This window comes from Camellia sinensis, chromosome 9, assembly GCF_055761805.1.
Source record: "Camellia sinensis isolate YWXY chromosome 9, ASM5576180v1, whole genome shotgun sequence".
In the NCBI taxonomy this organism is placed as follows: Eukaryota; Viridiplantae; Streptophyta; class Magnoliopsida; order Ericales; family Theaceae; genus Camellia; species Camellia sinensis.
The window spans coordinates 112,373,828-112,392,691 of record NC_138969.1 but is presented as its reverse complement, the minus strand read 5'-3'; positions in this window follow the sequence as shown (position 1 = coordinate 112,392,691).

Genomic DNA, 18,864 nt, shown 5'->3' with positions numbered 1-18,864 from the left:
TTTCCTTTGGCCGGTGATCATTTCCCCTGGCCAGTGGTATCCCACAGGGTTCATAGAGTGCACCTTGGGAATTCTGCAATGATCAGAGAAGGAAAACAGTGTGGACAGAGGCAACTTGTGCATGGCAGTAGACTTTCGAGCGGAGCCGAGCACGCATTGCATTGGGCCCTCTCCCCGAGGCTGTTTATTGTGTTGTTAAATTAGTTAATTTGCTTAACTAGTTTAATTGGTCTGTAATATTTAATTAGCTTGTAGGTTCGTTAAATCTGTATTATTCTTTCGGTCCCTCCAAGCGAGGGCAAATTTGTAATAAGTGTGGGTGCGTGTGTGCATGTCTTCCAACCCTCACTTCTTTCTCCCTTTTACTTACTTGCTTTGATGGTTAGCACTAGGGCATATTTAATTTAGCATACCTTATGCTATGCATGCATCCATCATTCATCAGTATTGCATGCATCGGGCTCGGCGCATCATACTAACTGCATAGTATTTCAAATCTAACTTGAATATGTGCATCAAATGGTTGCATTTCACATGCCATCCTAGGATTAGCCGAGCCTATCCTAATTGCATTCTATATGCGTTGCATTAGGCACTTAACATGGACTTGGATCATACATTGATTGCTAACGAGTTCTTTGTTTTGGCTTGGAGTACACTGTAAGTATTTTGTGCTTTAGCATCTCGCACCAGCATGCTCACCATGTGGCTAGATGCTTAAGCACAAGTGGCTGGTGATCATTTCCTTTGGCCGGTGATCATTTCCCTTGGCCGGTGGTATCCCACAGGGTTCATAGAGTGCACCTTGGGAATTCTGCAATGATCAGAGAAGGAAAACAGTGTGGATAGAGGCAACTTGTGCATGGCAGTAGACTTTTGAGCGGAGCCGAGCATGCATTGCATTGGGCCCTCTCCCCGAGGCTGTTTACTGTGTTATTGGATTAGTTAATTTGCTTAACTAGTTTAATTGGTCTGTAATATTTAATTAGCTTGTAGGTTAGTTAAATCTGTATTATTCTTTCGGTCCCTCCGAGCGAGGGCAAATTTGTAATAAGTGTGGGTGCGTGTGTGCATGTCTTCCAACCCTCACTTCTTTCGCCCTTTTACTTACCTGCTTTGATGGTTAGTACTAGGGCATATTTAATTTAGCATACCTTATGCTATGCATGCATGCATCATTCATCCGTATTGCATGCATCGGGCTCGGCGCATCATACTAACTGCATAGTATTTCAAATCTAACTTGAATATGTGCATCAAATGGTTGCATTTCACATGCCATCCTAGGATTAGCTGAGCCTATCCTAATTGCATTCTGTATGCATTGCATTAGGCACTTAACATGGACTTGGATCATACATTGATTGCTAACGAGTTCTTTGTTTTGGCTTGGAGTACACTGTAAGTATTTTTTGCTTTAGCATCTCGCACGAGTGTGAATGTTAACATGACAGCATGCTTACCATGTGGCTAGATGCTTATGTGATATGAACTGCCTGAATGCCTGTGGGTGAAGGTTGGAATACTTGAGTTCAAAATCCGTGTTTTAGCCTACTCGCGAGTAGCAAATTTCAAAACATTTTCCAAACAAACGGATATGCGATGCTTTGTTCCAAATTAGGGGATCTAGTCTATACTTGTTTTGCTGTGCGCATCACATAGTAATTCTAGCTAATTAACCGGAATAAGAACACATAACGTTTTCAAAATTGGATATCATGGTTAGTAGAGGCCGATCTTCGGATCGGGCGAGAGGGGGTGCTCATAGCTGACCTTCCCCAATCATACCCAAGTTCCCAAGCCGAGGCAACTTTGGTAATGACGGACACGTGGCCTTAGGCAAACGAGTCAGGGTTTCCTAAATTCCCTCATTGAAAAAAATATTTTGGTGGGGACTCCGTATTTGGCAAAGCAGTCCATGTTTGGCACTTCTTTTCTAAAAATCTATTTTCTTAAAACGATTTGCCGAATTTGGACTCTTTGGTTCAGACTAAGAACCGTGACACAAAAGGGAGTCCGAACTGTGGTGGCATAAAGCCCGAGGGCGCGTCCACACATGGGCATGATACTAACCAATGCTTCAGATTACGCCATGGGATTCAAGATCTCATTGACAAGAAAGTAATTACACCTCCTGACAAACCAAATGTCACCACAAGCCCCCTCCCACCACATAATCAACCCCTTCCTCCACCTAGGAAAGTGAACTTGATCCAAACAATGGATGTCTCGTACGATCCCAGCATATACATCACTCCCTTCCACCTGCCTAAGCTAGGGTTGTTCATCCCGGAATGCATAGAATTATGCATGATGGGCATGTCAGTATCCCAACCTGAACCCATAGTGGTGGCCATGATAGAAGAGGGAACGCCTGAGGGCTCTGCAAGCTTAACTCAGGAAGCATACAACCCGTGCAGTTATATTGTGCCAACAGATCAAGCCAAGCCAATGGTAGAATTGCCAACTAGGGCAGAGGTCAATATGGTTTAGGAAGATGGCCCAAGTCAGGGGTTGGATGATTTAGCAAAACTTGAGGAGGACATCACTAGTCTGTAATTTTTCGATGAGCAGGATTCGGGAGATGTGAGCATCAAATGGTTCGACCTAAATGGAGCAATAGATAGTACGGGGTGGCTTAGTGATGAACCAGATATTGAAGAGGGATCTCAGCTGAAATAGGGACAGTCAGAAACAGGAACGTCTGCAATGGCTAGGACAGTCGATAACACAGGGAAGTTGTCAGCGAGCACGGGTACAAAGAATTTAACTCGGGAATCAAGCAGCATTTGTACAGCTGACACAGAATAAGAGGCTGCGCTGAGGCGATTTGAACAAGAGAGAATCGAGACTAACTAGAGGGCTACAAAAGCCAAGGCCCTTACGGGGACAAAATGTGTTGTGAACACGAAAACAACTACAGTACAACCAGACAGTTGCTTGTCAGTTGTTGAGGGCATGTGGTGAGAAGACAATGATTTGTGCTTGGCCCATATTGATGAGGACTGGGGACAGAATCTCCCTGATGATATGTGGTACACCAAATAAGTCGACCACATGACCCGAATAGTCGGTAGGGTTGGTTTTCCCCGGTGGAGCTTCACCGACTTTAACCTTCACAGACAAAGAATTACCACTTGAGCGCACTGAGCATAACAAGCCACTCTACATCTCTATGGAGTGTAAGGAAAAGTGGATACCGGTTGTTCTAGTTGATACGGGATCTGCCATAAATTTGTGTTCGTTGCAAACGACATATGCTATTGGGTTGAAACCCACAGATTTTGCACCAACAACCCAGGTGATACGGGCTAATGACAACACCAGCTGGGAGGTGATGGGGACAGCGCAGATCAAAACTCAGGTTGGCCCAAGCCAACAAGATATCAAATTTCATGTTCTGGATGTTCCAGCCACCTTCAACTTACTCCTTGGACGGCCATGGTTGCACCAAGTAAGTGTTGTCTCTTCCACCCTACACCAGATGTTGAAATACCCCCATGGGAAGGGAGTGGTAATTGTTTTCGGGAACTCTTCAATACATCCACCGCCAAAGGTTACTACGCCGATCTTCCTGTTTGTGTTCAACTTGTCTGAGGCTCAGGTAGTGCAAGACCTTCTAGCTGTTGATGAGGGGCTGTATGTCAGTGCGCAATCTATTTACCTTGTGAGCAAGCTTCAACATGCGCCCGAGATGAGATTAGGAATGAGTGGCCGAAAAGGCATTGCTGAATTGGCCGAAGTACCACACAATCCCCATACCTTTGGTCTAGGTTATACACCTACCAAAGAGGACTGGGTGAGAAAGGGAAAGGAGATGGCTGGAAGAGCCAAGGCTAAACAAGCTGGGAAGCACTATGAGTTAGTGCATAGACCTATCCAAGGGACCTTGAACGGACACTTTGTCTGGGAGGGGGAAGATTTCTCGTTTTGCGGCTTTCCGGAGCCATGGTTGAATTCAGAGAGGCGGCGCCTGGGGGATTTTAAAGTCTTTTTTGACTTACAGTTGCTAGGGGATGAAGTTGCCAAAGAGTAGACTAACCCACCGGCTGTGGCTGAATAGTGCAATGAGGATGAGTCCAGTGGCACAGATTTTGAGATAGGAGCAGCGCTGACTTGTCTCCTCTCGGATCCTCAGATTGTATTGGAGTGCTTGGGGGTTGATTTCTCTATTTCCATGATTAGAGATAACTCGGTTGTGGGCCCTTCTTCTAGCATTCTAGATGCATCCATCGCACCCTCCCTCGTTTGGCAATACGAGGAAGGCTTTTTATCTAACAGTTCTAGGTCAGGTAGTGAACTGGAATCTAATTCCACAGACTCTGTGGAGTCAGAATCAGATTCTAGTTCTTTTTAATCAGAGTCTGGTATTCCTAGGGGTGATAGCCCGGATGCCTTTATGTTGTCCAGGTCGTCATTGACATTTTCTTTTGAGTCGGTTGTAACCGAAGAATCAGACGATCTAGAAGTTATTAATGAGAATGGTACAACTATGGCTTTTGAGTACTTTTTCGTGCCGCTCGTTTATTGCATTAATCAGGACTTTCTAAACTTTGAGGAAAAAGACGAGGAAGAAATTCCTCCGGTTTTAAAACAATTGATTGATCGAGAACAGGAGAGGTTTGTAAAACCTTTGGTTGATGAAATCACCTCAATTAATGTTGGTACTGAGAAGGATCCGCGTCTGGTCTAGATCGAGTCCACGTTGTCTTCGGAGGAACGCGAGCGCTTAGTCGCTTTATTAAAAGATTTCAAAGATGTTTCGCGTGGTCCCACGAAGACATGCCTGGGATCGATCCTGAGATTGTACAGCACCGGATCCCTCTTGATCCAGAGGCCCGACCTGTTAAGCAGAAGCTTCGAAGGATCTGCCCGAATTGGGCTCTAAAAATCAAAGAAGAGGTCACCAAGTAGATTGAAGCAGGGTTCCTATTACTATTTGAATATCCTACTTGGTTGGCCAATATTGTTTCTGTGCCGAAAAAAGACGACAAAATTTGGGTATGTGTGGACTTCAGAGATTTGAACAAAGCCAGTCCGAAGGACGACTTTCCTCTATCGCATATCGACGAATTGGTGGAATTCACTGGGGGGCATGCGCTGCTCTCAATTATGGATGGATTTTTCGGGTACAACCAGATTTTGATGGCCCCCGAAGATACGGAGAAGACTGCCTTCACCACCCCGTAGGGGACCTACTGTTATAGGGTGATGCCGTTAGGCCTGAAGAATGCTGGGGCTACTTATCAACGGGTTGCAACCACGATCTTGCACGTTATGATCCACAAAGAGGTTGAGGTGTATGTGGACGACATGATTGTCAAGTCCAAGGAAAGAGAGGGCCACTATACCGCCTTGAAGAAATTTTTTCAACGGATCAGAGAGTATCGGTTGCAACTGAATCCTCAGAAATGTACTTTTGGTGTTACAGCAGGGAAAATGTTGGGGTTCTTGATTACACAAAAAGGCATCGAGGTCGATCCTTCCAAAATCAAGGCCATCTTAGAAATGCCACCACCAAGGACTGAAAAGGAGGTTCGAAGCTTTCTGGGTAGAGTGCAATTCATAAGACAGTTTATTACAAAATTAACCTTGACTTGTGAACCACTATTTGGTTTCCTGAAGAAAGGAAAGAAATTCCAATGTGGCGACCAATGCCAAGTTGTTTTTGAGTAGATCAAGTGGTATCTATAGAACGCATCTGTGTTGTCACCGCCAGAGCTGGGGAAACCGTTGATATTGTATCTGTCAGTAACCTACACGACAATAGGTTGCATGCTTGTGCAGAAATCTAAGGATAAAGTGGAGAAGGCTATCTATTACCTGAGCAAGAAGATACTGGAATATGAGACCCTTTGCACTCTGCTTGAGAAGGCTTGTCTGGCCTTGGTATGGGCTACCAGGAATTTGAGGCACTACCTGTTAGCTCACTCTATAATACTGGTTTTGAGATTAGATCCCATCAAATATCTCTTCCAAAAACCAGCACTTATGGGTAGACTAGCCCATTGGTTGCTTCTTCTCTCCGAATTCGATTTGAAGTACATGACTCACAAGTCTGTGAAAGGGAGAGTGGTAGTGGAGTTCCTAGCTGATCACCCAGTGGAAGGAGATGAAGCAGTAGAGTATCTATTCCCAGATGAGGCCATTCTGCAGGTTGAAGAAGAAATTTGGACTATATACTTTGACGGAGCGTCTAATCCATACGGGTATGGGATAGGGGTGTTGCTGATAGCACCCGACAATTCCTACATACCGTTAACTTTCAAACTCCAGTTCAAAGTATCGAACAGTGAAGTGGAGTATGAGGCATGTATTGCTGGCTTGGAAGCCGCCCTGGAATTGGGGGCAAAACGGTTGGATGTTATTAGGGACTCGAACTTGGTTGCGTCTCAAGCGAAAGGATGCTGGAAGGTTAAAGAAGAAAGGATGAAAATCTACCACCAAACCCTGGACGTTGTAATTCGCAGGTTTGAGAAGCTAACCTTCACTCATCTGTTAAGAGAGAGCAACAGGTTTGCAGACGCTTTATCAACTCTATCTTCTATGATAGACATCCCTTTAGGAGTCCGAATGCGTCCAATCATTATAGAACAGAGGTATGTGCCGGCCTACAAGCTGATTGCTGCCATAGATGAAGCACAACATCATAACCCCTGGTACATTGATATCTAGAACTTCTTAGAAAAGGAGGTTTATTTGCCAGGGGCAAATACCAAAGATAAGAGGGCAATTCGACGAATGGTTGCTCAGTTCTTCGTCTGCGGGGGAAACTGTACAAGCAGGGCCATCTTGGAATACAGAAACTGTGTGTTGATGCTAAAGAATCTAAGCGCCTAATGGAGGCCATCCATGGAGGATAGCGCGAAGCACATGTGACCGAAGTAATGCTAGCCCAGAAGATTCTCAGACAAGGTTACTACTGGTCAACCATGGAGGAGGATTGTATTGGTTTTGTTCGGCGATGCCACAAATGCCAGATCCATGCAAACTACACGAACATTCCGCCATCAAAATTGTACAACATGACTTCCCCATGGCCATTTTCAGTCTAGGGGATTGATGTTATTGGGGCAGTTACTCCGAAGGGGTCGAACGGGCTTGAGTACATCCTGGTGGCGATAGACTACTTTACAAAGTGGGTTGAGGCCCAATCTTACGCAGTGCTGAAGGTGTCGCACGTAGCCAAGTTCATTAGGAATAACATTATCTGTCGCTATGGGGTCTCGAATGAGATCATCTCGGATAATGGCTCCCACTTCAAGAAGGAAGTGATAGACTTGTTGGAGAAATACAACGTGGCTTTTCATAAGCCATCTACATATAGGCCGCAAACCAATGGAGCAGTTGGGGCCGCCAACAAGAACATCAAGCACATTTTGCAGAAGATGGTGGAAACCTACACGGATTGGCCAGATAAGTTGCCGTTTGCTCTTTGGGGTTATAGAACATCGATTCGCAATTCTACTAGGGCAACTCTGTCTTCTCTAGTTTATGGGATGGAGGTTGTTCTGCCGATCGAAGTTGAAGTTCCATCGCTGCGGGTGATGGCTAGTGCCAAATAGCGGAAGCAGATTGGCAACAGAATAGGCTTGAGGAACTTATGATGTTCGACGAAAGAAGGCTGAAAGCACTGTACCACATCCAAGGTTATCAATGTAGGATTGCCAGGGCTTTCAACAAGAAAGTTAAGTCTAGGAATTTGAAATAAGGGGATTTGGTGCTCAAAGACAACCGAGCTCCCATCCACGACCCTAGGGGCAAGTTCAGACCCAATTGCACTGGCCCTTACATCATCAAGTCTATTTGGTCGGGTGGAGCTTTCATTCTTATGGATTTAGAAGGCCTCGAGTTCTCCCAACCGATCAATATGGATAAATTGAAGAAATACTACCCTTAAGTGGCTAGCTAGACCGAAAACCCGAAAGGGCAACCTAGGCAAATGTTAGAGCACAAAAAATTTGACATAAGAAAAACTGAGCTCGCAAGGTTGAAAACCTGAAAAGGGCGACCTTGGCAAAAGTTAGAGCACAAAAGGACAGTGTTAAAACCCGAGTGAACCCTAACCGAACTATGTAAGGCTTGATTCCCATCTTTGGGATACGTAGGCAACTTCATTCTGAAGTCCAACCATCAACACTTCCAAATCAACTTTGTCCATGTGATTGTTTTGGTTATCTTTGTCATTTCTGCGTCCAAGAGTTCGGTTGTGAGCCACAGTGCAGTGCTATTCAAACAAGGGGCAACTTTCCAGTTGTCGGATTTGGGGTTGTACATCTCAACGATAGATCTCGGGTGTGTCCAGTTGTGATCCATATCAAAAATGGTTTTGAAAAGTTTTAATAAAAGTTGATTTTGTTCAAATTATTTTTTTCACAACTTAGACCAGTTTTGGACCAAAACAGAAAATTTCCAATGCCCACAACTTTTAATTTCATTGATTTCATTACAAAGCTCTCTGACTCTTGCTACAAATTGAAGTTGCTTTTTATTACATTCAAAAAGAAAACTTGAAAGTACAGGTTAAAGCAATATACTTGGGGCATAGTCAGGTGTTCCTGTGTTCCCTCCCTGAGCTTGTGGAAGCTTCAAATACTAAAGTAGGCCCGGTTTGCGCCTCCTCTTCAAGCCAAGTTGTGCACTCATCAGAAAGGGCGCCACTAAAATTGGAAGCGGGGACCAGAAGCTCTCTTGTCCTCCATGCACTAGGGTATCGAGCTAGATGTGAGCCTTTGATCGGATATGAAGTCGGGTATTCCACTCCCTCTTCTGGTCAACTCTGGTCGTGTCCGAACTGACACCGGAACCAGAATGGAAAGTAGAAGACACAGTGTGTCAGGTCCATCAGCTGAATGCCAGTCTACCGGGACATGTTGTAGCTCATCTCAGGAAGATCAAACCAGAGGCAACGCCAAGCGATGTCAATAGTAGATCGAGTGCACATCCATTCGCACCACCATGCTTCATTCAGGGCATCAACTAGACATGGGTGAAAGAATTAGCCACGTGCTGAATATGCAGGTCATGAGTCCACTACTTTCAATTTATCCATGAGCCATATCTGGGAAGGGATGATGAATAAGAGAGATTAAAGAATAGAGAGGTGTACGTGGAGAGAAAAAGTGAGAAAGGGTTTTGAGAGAAAAACAGAGTCTGAGGGCCAAGTGATGTGAGAAATACACATATGAGAAGGGTGGGAAACATTACCTGTAAGAGTAGTGGACTTCCTGCGAACCTGGTTGTCTCCCGACGACGGAAAGCATCCAAACCCATCAGAGTCTCGGCTAACGTCATGCCAATGCAGCTCTTGCCCTCTTTCAATCCTTGGGCAACTTCAATCAAACGGACACTAGACCCTCCGAAGCTAGGGACAAGTAGGAAATGATACAGCATGCACAAGCAAAGGGCATGTCGTCAAAAACTTTGCCAAAGATGATCGCTACGGTCACCGGCGTAAAAAAATCGATGAATCAAGCTGGGAATATCCAACTCCCCATCGTCAATCAGAGATCGAGCATCATGCAAAGTAAGTCCACTCATCCGTCCTAAAGCTTGGACGTGACCAAAACAAAACTGGGACAGCATTTCTTCATCGCGCCGAGAGTCCATCAAAGCTTAGAATTCTTCAAAAGTGGGGCACATCTCTTGTCTCCCAAAGCTGAAAACATGAGTAACCGGGTTCCAACACCTAGCCGCGGCATGGAGGAATGGAAAACATAGCGGAGTACGGCTTAGTGGAATAGTGCGTTTAGCCCGAAACCCCAAAAATTTAACTTTTCTGAGCCGTCCAAATTTGCAATCCAAGTCGAGAGTTTTTCAGCAAGGAATGGCTCCATTTGGGGCAAAGACAAAGCTGGAATAAAGAAAGCACGAAGTTGGGGCTTTTATAGAAGATAAGGCACTGAGTGGCAAACAGATGGCAGCAATCTGGAGGTTCTCAAAATTTCTGGCCGACCGGCCAGTTTAAGTAGCTGACCGGCTACCTTTACTGGCCGACTGGCCACTGTACTGGCCGGCAGTGAGAATAAGTGGCCGGCAGAAATAAAAAGTGGTCGACAGCCTCTTTTTGTCCCCAGGAAAGGGTTTTGGGTCTTCTTGTGTGAGGAGGATGCTGAAAACCTGTGTTTTGTTCTACCCTGCATGTGTCTGGCTCTTTGTTTAGTAGTTTAGTTAAGTTGTTCCAATTCAATTTGTTTACTGAGTTGTTGCAATTTATTTATTGAGTTATATTTGTTTCATTCATCGAGTTGTTGTTTTGCTTATCAAGTTATTGCAATTTGTTTATCGAGTTGTAATTACAATGATTGGCCTATCAAGGTCTCATGTTGTTTATCGAGTTATTTTGTTGTTTCAGTTGATGATTAGTTCACTACCCGATTAAGACAATGCAATTTGAACGCGCAATTTCCAAAAATCAATCTCATTTTCATGCTCTGCGATGTTATGTGATGCTCAGAATATAAAATGTAACACTTTTTAACAAAAAGCTGTTTTCATTCTAGTCATGGTTTCTTTTACAAAAGGTACAAGTTTTAAACAAAATAAAAACTGCCTAAGGTTGTACAATCTGCTAAAACTACTAGTAAAAAGAAAACAAAGCGAAAGCATCTGAATCAGTGCCATCTAGCTCAGGATTGAGAGGCTCTCTTCATCCTCTTCCTCGGCTGAGCAGACTCTGCACCATCGCCGCCGGCGCCACCACCCGAATCTGAACCGGAGCTGGAACCGAGGCTACCTCTGCTACCATCCTCGGAGCCCTCCTCGGCATCATTGCCACCTTCAGAACCTGAGCTAGTGCCGTTGTTTCCACCCTCGGATGACTTTGACTGAGGACTCGCTGGCTCCTCCTCCTTGCAGGACTTGTCGTCATCATCGCGTGTGATAGGCTCCCGACGCCTTCCTTGGTCGTATGCTGGGATCTCCCTCCCGACTGCTAGAGAAGGCTCTGTTGGTCCTGTCTGCAGAGGTGTGACCTGAAAAGGAAGTTTGAATATATCAGCCATCGTATGTATATAGATGCAAGTGTAATGTGCAGAGCAAGTGTATGCAGAAATCAGATACAGTGTGTGGATACAATGTGTCAGATGTGCTCTATACATGCAAAGCGTTAGCGCAATGTAGGAAAATGTTCAGTTAAGATATTAGTTTCAGCATATCAGCAGGAGTATGATAAATGCAAGAAAACTAAAGAGTACCAGAATGCCGTGAGAGCTTAGCATCATCTCCCTCCGCAAGATCATGCCCTCAAATGAGGCCATCACCTGGAGTAACCCCTCGACATACTCTACGGAGGGTTGCAAATGCAAGTTGAAATCATGAGCACATGAATGAATAAGAATCTAGGTGAAACTGAAATAAATGAAAGACTGTATTGCATACTGGTGGTGAGTTAGGTGTTCTGACATATCTGTGACCTGGCAACGGAGGCTCAAGTGGAATCTGATAAGGTACCCCACTATACAGCCAACCTGTCAGCTCAATCGGGGAATCCGGCCATCCAACACACTGCTTAGTAGAAGGCATCCCTCTAGTCTCACCCATCGGTGCCCGAGCCCTACTCATCGAAAAAGCGCTTGATGTTCGAGCCCTGCCTGACGAAGCAATATCTACTGTCCTCCCCGTAGGTCGTGTAGTCCCCCTCCCCAATGAACCAGTCTGCATCAGCGCCTCATATGATGTTAGTAAGATCCTGAAGGGAGAGGCTCTCTGTGGCCCGCATAGACGGTAGAGGTGGCAAAGGAACTAACTTTAATGGCAAGCCCAATGTTTGGTGCATGAAGCGCTCACCTAAGAACCAGGCTCAGCCTACGGGTCCCTCGAGCACAAGCCCATATGGGGAGGCACCCCGAGCTCCGGTAAAATGAAATCGGGCAAACTCTAGCATCGCTGCCCAGGGCTGCCATGTGATCTGCATGCTACAAGTGTATAAACTGATAAGTTGCCATTAGATATGCAAAGTAAATTAAAGATGAAAGTAGAAAAAACTGTGAGCTTTGAATTACCTCTGTCGTCCTCACTGTGTCGAAGTACTGACGCAGGTGTGGGAGGGCCTCTCAGTCCTTAGGCTGGCACCGATCGTCGTATCAATGCGAATAGGGCAACTCAGGCGGCGTCTCAACCTCTGGCTCGAGAGCAAGTGCTGGGAAATTGGCGTATACCCATAGCTATGAAAAGCAAGAGGGTGGCAGTGAGAATATATGTAAACACATATAATGCGAAAAGCAAAGTATGTATACAATATGCAGAATGCAGAATACAAATAATGCAGAAAGCAAAGTGTGGCACAGTGTATAGAAAGTACAAGTGCAGAGTAGAAATGAGACCGTGTGTGCAGTGTGCAGTGTACAGTATACAGAAATGCAAGGCATAAGGCATGGTAGGAAATGTAAAGTTGAATAGTAAAGCATACCTCCCAGGTGCTCCAGTAGCCGGCCACTATGTTCCCGCTCCTGCAGGACGTCGAGCTCATATAGCAGTAAAGAGTGGCGAGGCCGACACCACCCCAATCAGAGTGTCACACCTGGGATAGGTTCACTAAGCCGCTCAGCAGATACAGCCCGACAGTGTTCGCCCTGTCAGTAAACAAGGTAGTACCGAAGAGGAACATGAGCAAACCTCGGGCGTACTGCTCTTTCGCCTCGATCGTCATGGGCTCTTCCCCTCTGAAATGGTCGGTGAACCAAGTGTACCAAACCAAGCCTAATTCTTAAAAAATAGGCAGGTATGCTCCCAACAGATAGGTCCAAGCAGCCTTCCACTCGCCCATGTCAAAGTCGTATGTGATCGGCTGGCCTCCCATCACAAGGCCCGTCAGCATGGCGAAGTCATACGGGGTCATGGTCATATCCCCTATGGTAGAGAAATGGAAGGAGTTGGTGGTGTCCCACCATCTCACTACCAATGCACCTAAGAGGGTCTTACTAGCCATGAAATACGAGAGCCCCGTGCAGAATAAGCCAAACACCACATCGTCAACAATCTGTCAGACACCGTCAGGGAGCTCCATATACCACTCCCTCGCTGTGGTGGACCCGTATCCACGGGTGAAATGGGAGACAACCTACGTGGATGGACAGAAATACAGTATGTGAAAGTCTTCAGGATGGGCAGAAATACAGTCTGTATATGTGTTCAGAATGAGCAGATGAAATACAACACAAAAGTGCGAGCTATGCAAGAAATGTAAAGTACATCGTAGAAAATGTTAGAGTGCAGTGTATACCTCCGGGGCATCATAGGATAAATGAGACTCTAGCTCCGGTAGCAGCAGGTCTACAGGTGCACGCTATGCAAATCCAGTAAAATGGCGGACTGTGCTAGGTGGTAGTACATGCGCCTCGGGATGGTACGTCACTAGATCGAATGGCCGAACTCGGGGCGATAGCGGAATGTGCTCAGGCTCCTCCTCCACCTTTGGAGAACCCTCGTTGTGTGGAACATCGTTTGCCGTATGAAAAAAAGGGGTGAAAAGTAGGCGAAAATGAGCAAAATGGGCAAAAGTGCCAAAAAGTCAACAAAAGTCGACTCTCAGAAAGAGGAAAGTCAAAGAAAGTCAAAGCCTGGGAAAAGGTGCTAAACTCAAGATCAACTTGAGGGAAACAAACCTCAAATGGTGAAAATAGAGCAAAAAGCTCTGAAAATGAGTTTTGATCGGTTCAAAGCAAAGAAAATCGAAAGGTTTAGCGAAACAACTTCGCGAGGGGCGTTGGAAAACGTGTGCGGAGCACAGATCTGAGAGGAAAAAGGCTCTAGGGGTGAAGAACAAGGGATTTCGGCAATGGGTGTGTGAGAAAAAGTGTTTGGGAGTTGGGCTTTTAAAGTGCCCCATGTAAAAGACCAAAACTGCCTCGAATTTCCTCAACTGGCCGACCGGCCAGTTTTTGTGGCCGACCGGCCACTTTAGTGGCCGGCAGATGTGGCAAGTGGCCGGCAGTTCTTTATGGTGGTCAGCAGGTGCCCAGTATTCCCCCTGTGTGTTTTCAGACTGTTTTGAGTCCTTGGTTCTCAAGAAAGTGCAAGAAAAGCCCACTTCTCAGCTCAAAGTGTCTCTGCAAAAGTTTAACTCATGTCTTCGATGCGTGACTCGTCATCAGCTGGCATGCACGAGGTGTATCCTTTTTGAAATACATTGTAACTCCTCCGAGAGATAAATCGAAGGTTGCAACTGAATCAGTCGTTTTCAAACACGCATTTCTTTATTCGATTTTTCGCATTGAACATGCTATCGATGTTGCGTTGCATGTGCATTGTTGTCGTTGAGCACAGAATACGTTTGATGTAGCGCATTGCGTTACCTATGTTTCTATGCTGCATAGAATATGCATGTCATATTGTATTGCATTGCGTATGCCCTTACATTCGTATAGAAGTTGTCTGTACCTGTTGCATTGTGCATGCATTCAGTGTTGTATAGAATATGTTCCATGTTTTGTTGCATAAGATATGCTTTTGTTTTGTTCCTCGCATGATGTGCATAAAACATGCCTCGCTAAGCATTGTGTCATGCTGTCAATCTCGCATAAAACATGCATTCTTATTGTATTGCATTGTACTTGTAAAGTTTTTTTCTTATGTAGGCACGATATTGTATGTACGGTTCATTTGAAGCTGGCGTAACCAGACGATATTGTATGTACGGTTCATTCAAGGGGATTCCAGGTAAGATTATTCCTGTCCTTTGAACACCTTGCTTTGGTTAGAAACATTCGAGTATGCCCGGTGTTTACACCGATATGTTGCTTTGGTTAGAGGAGTTTGGGGCGTGTGCCCGACACTTATACCTCTCTGCTTTGGTTAGAAGCGTTTGGGGCATGTGCCCGACGCTTCTACCTCTCTTCTTTGGTTAGAAGCATTTACGGCGTGTGCTCGACGCTTATATCTCTACACTTTGGTTAGAAGCGTTTGGGACGTGTGTCCGACGCTTACACCTCGCTTTGGTTTAGAGCGTTTGGACTGTGTGTTCGACGCTTATACCATCCTGTTGGTTAGAGACATTGGGTCGTGTGCCCGATGTTTATGCCACCCCTTTTGGTTAGTAGTGTTTGAGGCGTGTGACTGACGCTTATACCACCCCTTTGGTTCGAAAAATTGGAACGCGTTTTAATGTTTACACCACCCTCCGATGCTTGCACCGCTCTCTTGTCCCTCTCGCGCATGGCGCGCTAGGATGTTTTGGTTGAATGCATCTGGACGGGTTCCGATGCTTGTACCGTTCTTTATTTTGATTGCGTAGTAGTTGGATGTGTTTCATTTGTTATCCCCATTTTCTTTCTTCGCGTGTGCCATGCGTTGGCATCTTATTTACCACCCCAGGTGCGCCCGACGGTTGTGTTTCTTCGCCTTTTCTGCATGAGGCGTAGTTAAGCTTGCATAATTATCTTACATCCTTTCTGTATGAGATGTAGTTTGGTTCGTGTTTACTTACTTATGTACGTGTTTGCTGTAGCATTTCTTTGCATGACATTTGCATCTAGATGTTTCATTACAGCCCTCATTGCATGACCATAAGTTGTGTTCTGCATTGTACATGTCATATGCATTTTGCCCCTGCCTGCGGGCGCATTTATTTTGTTCTCTTGTCTGTTTGTCTAAGTCTTCGGCCTTGTCAAAAATTGGTCGTCTCTGGGCTTTGACATTCACTCCCGTCATTTCATGACTTCCGAGTTCTATCAAAGAGGGGCAACTATAGACACCCCATTTTTGACCGATGTTAAGACTCAGACATCATCGTTTGTGCGCGCGATGATTGTGCATGTTTGCGCTTGTTTTGAGTGTCCGAAGTTCTCGGCTGAGTGCTTTGTCTTTGAACCTCTTGACACTCTGTGTTTTGGCCTTGTTTTTGAGCCAAACCTTATGCCTCTTGCCCGGGAGAGGGGGGGGGGGAAAGGCCTTGCCGGCCACTTTTGGCACTTGCCAGCCACTTTTCTCCCTTGTAGGCCACTTGAAGTGGTTAGTCGGCTAGGGGAAGTGGCCGGTCGGCCACCTGAAGTGGCCGACGACGACCAATTTTCTCCTTTTTCAGATATTTTCAGATCTTTTGGGCCAGCTGCTGAGCACTAAGGCTAATCTCCATACATGTGTATGGAGGGATCGAAGCGAAGCTTTTGGCTTGACCCTCTATATAAGGGGAGGTCCCTCCCCCTATTTGGGAGGTTCAGAAATTTTTTAAGCAAAATTTGACTCTCTCTCTCTCTATTGTGCTTGAAAGTGTGCTTTCTTTGCATTTTTACGCACAACCTCTTAGCCAACTTAGACTACCTTGTTGCTGAGGTGCTTGAAGGTTTTATTTGGGCTGTTGAAGGTTGGTTTTTGGCTTAGAAGTTGCTTCTTTGCTGCTGTGCTTCAAGGACAAGGCTTTACCCTCTTTAAAGCTTTATCTAGTTGCTTGTTTGGCCACCTTTGCATGTTGTTTTGGTCTTGTTGTCAACTACAAAAACCTCTATTTTTAAGTGTTAAAAATGGTAGTTTGAGGCCCTTTTGGAGTTAGGGGTGGTCCACCCTCTTTTGTAGTTTATTTGCTAATCATTGTGCCATCTTTTAAAGCCTTTGACACAATCTTTTCTTGGCCTTTTAACCACTGGATTTCAGGGGCATTTCAGTGGTAGAAAGTTGGTTTTGAGGTCCCAAATAGAAGGGAGTGGCCTCCCCTCCTTCTGTTTTGTTTGCATGTGTTGATGGCCTAATAAGTGAGCTTCTATTTCTACCCTTTTGAAGCTTAGTTTAAGCATGTTTTAGGCTTTATTTTGACTCACTCTAACTCTGTTTTTGGCTGGTTGGGTCAATTCTTGCTTGCTTTTTGTACTTGTACAGCAATCATGCTTAATAACCTTGAATCCCTAATGAGTTAGTTTATCATTCTAGCTCGAGTTAGCTTAACTCCAGCACATTTTTGCTACTGATTTTGTGAGACCCCTAACTTTTGTAAACCTTATTAGGTCCCTAAATTTTGAGTTACTATAACAAAGCCTTTAATTCGTTGATTGCTCGCAAATTAAACCTTAGAGTCGAAAACGCATCCCGGACGAAACCATGCAAACCCTAATCGACCCTGTAAGCTTAGAAATCATTTTTAACACTCTAATATTAATTATTTAACTCTCAAATTTTAGATTAATTGCTCTAAGCCCTAACTTCCAGTTTTTACAGTCTTCATTTAGTTATTTACATTTAAATTCAAAGCAAGATAATACAAACCGAATTATTTTTCCTAAACACTAATTTATTAACTCTTGACTTGAAATAGATATTTTAATTGAGCCCAAGCCCTCACATTTTTATTAAATCATAAATTGACCTCAAACAAGTACCATTATATATTTATATATACACTTGTACCCTAAAATCTTTTTCAACATTATGTTTTACAATTTCCAAGATTTGTACACAAAATAAATAGGGAAATCTCCCCAAATCTCGAGGACATGACTAGCCGTCATCATTATACTTTAGTACAAACAAATCCCTTGAATCTTGGAGCAATAATGACTTTGGTACCAATAAAGATTTGCTATGAGTATTTAAATTTGCCCTAAACCTAACTAAATCATAATTAAATACATAAATATGGTTCCAATACATGAGTTTAATTCCAAGTCCTTGTTTCTTTTATTAATTTCAAGAATTACCCCACAAAATAGTACTATTAGTACCATCAATCAATTGAAATCCATATATATATATATACATACATTGAGAAGTGTGCCCCTACTACCTAAATTGATAAAAAAGAATAAATAAATAAATAAATAGCCCCTTCACCCTTCCCTATGGCTAGCCTTCCTAGAAGAAAGTGAGAAACCAATTTCCAAGAACCACCATCATGAAATTCTAGAAAACACAACCTAGTACCCTAGAGCTAGGGTGATGTTTTCAAAACTAGTTTTCTTCCAACTAAGAATCAACCAATTGTTGCCTAAATCCTTGAGTAAGCCTCCCAAACCATCCCTTTTCCTTTAACACTTCAAACAAATCCTAAACTTTCCATCCATTTTCAACTAGTGGGCTTTTAGGACATTTTACATCATGAATTGTCTATAAATATCAACCTCCCCTAGCTTGGCAAAGCACAAACACCACACCCACATACACACATTAGGTTAGAGAGAGGGAGGAGAGCAAGAAAGAGAAGTCTAGAGGAGAAGAAGGAGGAAGAAGAGAGCTTCTTGTGCAAAGCTTTGTAGGTAAGCCACAACACGACCTTCTCTTTCATTTTCCTTTTTCAAATACATGTTTCTAAGGGTTCTAAATAATTCTTTCAGATCTGTTATTGATGAGTTACTTTTGTTAAAAATGCTAAAAGTTGAGCATTGATTCCATCTCTCTTGTATTTTCCCCATTTTGGCACAAAACCATCTTCTCTTTGTACCAATCTCTCAACTTTTCAAAAGCACTCTTTCAAACAAATTTTCCGAGTCAAACATGTGATAGTCAGCATATTTTCTTCACAAAAGAAATGAAACTTTCCCATGGTGGAACCCATTTTTTCTAAATTTCCTTGTTTTGGGCATTCCACCTTAAAACCTATTTTTTTAGTCAAATTTCAAAAATTCTAGAAAAATGTACAAAATTATTCTGGACCACTATTTTATATCAAAACCTTCCTTAAGATGTTAGCTTTCAACTAAAATTAGTTTCATCGAAAAATATCAAGCGGTTTGCAAGAAAACCAAATTTTCGTAACGGTTGACGGATCTGGACAGATTCTGGACAGCGCTGGAGTATTTTCTAAATAACTTAAAATCTGGAAAAGCAATCCCATTTCCGAAAAATGTTCTAGAAACTAGATCAAATCCTCTACGAACTATAGGAAGACCGAGTCCGGTGGAAGATCTAAAATAGTCCTTTCATTTTAATCTTTATGTGATG